Source organism: Otolemur garnettii, unplaced genomic scaffold (assembly GCF_000181295.1).
Source record: "Otolemur garnettii isolate 467f Iridium unplaced genomic scaffold, OtoGar3 scaffold00008, whole genome shotgun sequence".
Taxonomy (NCBI): Eukaryota; Metazoa; Chordata; class Mammalia; order Primates; family Galagidae; genus Otolemur; species Otolemur garnettii.
Genome location: NW_003852403.1, coordinates 16,809,444 through 16,813,562, shown reverse-complemented (window position 1 = coordinate 16,813,562; position 4,119 = coordinate 16,809,444). Strand labels below are relative to the sequence as shown.

At 41.0% G+C, this 4,119-nt stretch overlaps 1 protein-coding gene and 1 non-coding gene across 2 annotated transcripts in view; one reads left to right on the top strand and one right to left on the bottom strand.

Annotated features, from left to right (window-relative positions):
• Nucleotides 1-4,119, top strand: part of TET1 (tet methylcytosine dioxygenase 1) — a 150,885-nt gene that overhangs the window by 77,417 nt on the left and 69,349 nt on the right. The window lies entirely within an intron of this gene.
• On the bottom strand, nt 946-1,048 carry LOC111723175. The gene has a single exon (XR_002771773.1). It is a non-coding gene; the product is annotated as a U6 spliceosomal RNA (small nuclear RNA).

Here is a 4,119-nt window from a genome sequence, read left to right as displayed (position 1 = left end):
CCTTAGCCGCTTGAGCCACAGGCGCCGAGCCAAAATCACAGTTTTATACATAAAAGTTCAAAGCAAAGACCACATTAACCCTTATCTTAAACAATAATCAGCATAATCCAGTGACCTGCCACAACATTTCCAATTCCTAAATCAATCCTCCTAAACTACTCAAGATAGGTATCTTTAGGGTAGGAGGTAAATTTACAAAACAGTAAGAATGGAGGTAAGAAGGTAAGAACAGTAAGAAGGTCAGGTAGGACCTCAACTGACCACACCAGCTGTGTTGTCTCTGCTCTAGCCTGACTGACTCCATCTTATTCTCAATAGATGCAAACTCTCAACTGCACTCCAGCCTGGGTAGCAGAGTATGACCCTGTTTTCAAGGAAAAAGAAAGAAAATAAATCAAAGAAATTTTGAATTAAAAGGAAAAACAAAGTGTAACTTTAGCATTAAAGAACAGAGTGATTAGCATGCTAGACATTATACTACTATGGAATCAATATATAACCGGTTGCCTACACATTCATACGAATGGCAAAACATAACTATTGTCCAGAAAGTAGGTAGGAAGAGGAGAGAGAGGGGAGGGGAGGATGGATATGGGAGAAGGGAGGGTATTCGGAAGGACCTCACCTAATGTGCATGATGCAATGGTACATTCCCAAACCGTTAAGAAATGAGTATAATTGTGATGGATGTGTTACTTAGCTCAATGTGAACATTTCATATCGTATATCGAAACAGTACCCTGAATCCCATAAATGCATCACTGTACAAAGTTACGATTTCATAACAAATAATTAAAAAAATAAATAAAAATAAAAGTTCCATGTAAAGTCAATCCTTGAGAGAGAAAAGGGGCCATAAGGTAAGAGGTATGGGGTCAGGCTATGATAGGTTTATATTTATTTTTTATTTGGATATGGTCTGAAATTTTCTTTTTTAATAAATTTTATTTTATGGAACGCTTCACAAATTTATGTGTCATCCTTGGGCAGGGGCCATGCTAATCTTCTCTGTATCATTCCAATTTTAGTATATGTGCTGCCGAAGCAAGCTGTGAGATTTTTTTTTAGTATTGTTCTTTTTTTTTTTTTTTTTAATTTGCAGTTTTTGGCTGGGGCTGGGTTTGAACCGGCCACCTCCTGCATACGGGGCTGGCGCCCTACTCCTTTGAGCCACAGGCACCACCTTAAGCAGTGAAATTTTTTTAACTATTGTAAAAATAGTACAGAAAGTCCTCTCATACGCTTTACTGAACATTGCCGGATGTTAACATCTTACATAACATTAGTGCCATGATCAAAGCCAGGATGTTAACATTGAGAAAATAGTATTTATTATCCTCAAGAGTTAATTCTTATTTGGCCAGTTTTCCCACTAATGTCCTTTTCTAGGTGTAGGATTCAGTGTAGGGTCTCTCATTGCATTTAGCTGTGATTATCCCTTAATCTGTGGACTGCAGTGTTCCTAGGTGTTCCTTTGTCTTTCCTTATATTAGTACTTTTCAAGAATTTTGATTGTTTATTTTGTGGAATGTGCTTCAGATTGGGTTTGCTTGGTATTTCCTCATAATTACATTTAGTATGAGCAATTTTGGCAATAACTCACAAAAGTTATGTATCCGACTCTGTGTTTCGTATAGAAGATCTCTTAGATGAATTAACTTTAATCTCTTGGCTTATCCCTCTGCCAAGTTTCTTCTCTATAAAATTACTGTTTCCCTTTATAATTAATAAATATCTTGGCTGGGCACATCGGCTCATGCCTGTAATCCTAGGCAGGTGGTTAGTTTGAGCTCACAAGTTTGAAACCAGCCTGAGCAAAAGTGAGACCCTGTCTCTACTAAAAATAGAAAAACTAGCTTGGCACCTGTCACTCAGTGGTCAGGGAGCCAGCCACATACACTGAGGTAGGCAGGTTCAAACATGGTCCAGGCCTGCTAAACAACAATGACAACTGCAATAAAAAAATAGCTGGGTATTTTGGTGGGTGCCTATAATGCCAGCTACTTGGGAGGCTGAGGCAAGAGAATCGCTTAAGCCCAGGAGTTTGAAGTTACTGTGAGCTGTAATGCCATGACACTCTACTCAGGGTGACATAGTGAGACTCTGTCACAATAAATAAATAAATAAACATAGAAAAACGGAGGCAATAGGATCACTTCAGCCCAAGTTGGAGGTTGCTGTGAGGTATGATGCCAGTGCTCTCTATCCAGGGTAACAGCTTGAGACTCTGTCTCCAAAAAAAAAAAAAAATCTTCTGCGGAGATACTTGGAGAACATGGAAATACTCCAGTTTTCATCATATTCAGCATTGATAGACAATTTTTTTTTTTTTTTAGAGATAGAGTCTCTTTTTATCGCCCTTAGTAGAGTGCTGTGGCATCACACAGCTCACAGCAACCTCCAACTCCTGTGCTTAGGCCTGAGTAGCTGGGACTACAGGCACCTGCCACAACCCCTGGCTATTTTCTTGTTGCAGTTTGGCCAGGGCCAAATTTGAACCTGCCACCCTCGGTACATGGGGCTGGCGCCCTACCCACTGAGCAACAGGTGCTGCCCTTTTTTTTTGAGACAGAGTCTCACTATGTCCCCCCACTGTAGATTGCTGTGACGTCACAGCTCATAGCAACCTCAAACTTTTGGACTCAAGACATTCTCTTGTTTCAGCCTCCCAAGTAGCTCGGACTACAGGTGCCCTTCACATCTCCCAGCTATTTTTTTGTTGCAGTTGTTTAGCTATTGTTTAGCTGGCCTGGGCTGAGTTCAAACCCGCCAGGCCTGGTGTATGTGGCTTGCACGGTAACCACTGTGCTACGGGCGCCCAGCTGCTTCCTGCAGTTATTAATGTGATGTTTACCAAATGATCATTTTCTATTCCTACCATTCCTTTTATATTTATTAATGAAAATTCTACTGCAAGAAAGTGTATACCTTTTCTTTTACCTATTTATTCATTCAGTTATTTATTGTATCATTATGGACTGATCCCTATTTATTTTTTTCTATGGGCTATAAATCATTACTGATGGATATTTGAAGCATTAAGGAAGAGTGTCTTTTACCTACCATCTCAGGTTCCAAGGGATAAAAATAGGAGTAGCGGGGTGTTGTGGCAGGTGCCTGTGGTCCCAGCTACTTGGAAGGCTGTGGCAAGGGAATCGCTTAAGCCTCCCCCCCCTAAAATAGGACTGCTGGGTGGAAGGGTGGAGGGAACAGCATACTATGCTGTTGGGAGATAATTATTTTACTGTTACTTTGGGTACTTAGCAAGGTTGAGGAATCATTTCATGAAGGTTATGCAGTCAGAGTCTAGGCCTGGGCATCCCTTCAAAGCCTATTCTAATTTTTTTTTTTTTTTTTTTATTGGAGACAGAGCCTCAAGTTGTCCCCCTGGGTAGAGTGCTGTGGCATCAAAGCTCACAGCAACCTCCAACTCCTGCGCTCAAGCGAGTCTCTTGCCTCTGCTTCCCAAGTAGCTGGGACCACAGGCACCCACCACAATGCCCGGCTATTTTTCGGTTGCAGCCATCATTGTTGTTTGGCGGGTCCGGGCTGGATTCGAACCTGCCACCTTAGGTGTATGTGGCTAGTGCCTTAGCCACTTGAGCCACAGGCGCCGAGCCAGCCTATTCTAATTTTGAAAGCCTCTCAACAACTTAAACAGAAAACACAGGTGGCCACTTCATAACTTTTTGACTACTAAGTTATCTAGTCAGAGTTTTGCATGAAGGGATGTTTAGCCGGTGGTGTATCCTGTCAGGTAATTAAGAGAACCCAGCAGGAAACCCCAGGAAAGGGTGAAATGTGTAGATGCTGAATATAAATAATCTAAATGTGCCGTACCTGGCAGAGTCCACAACATTCATGTAGCTGGGGTCTCCCTTCTAAGAACGAACATAATGATGCATAAGTACTCAAAGTGAGTTTTCCTAGAATGTAGAAAGAAGAATTCTTTAATTTTCTGGTGGTAGTTTCTAGTTAATAAGTACACTGCTGTGTGATTTGTTTCTTGCTGCCAAATCACGTCCTTTTTTACCACTTCTTCCTCTGAATTTCAGCCCAGAATTATTTCCCGCAGACATTTTCATATTTTTCAGTGGAATTCTTTTTTTTTTTTTTTTT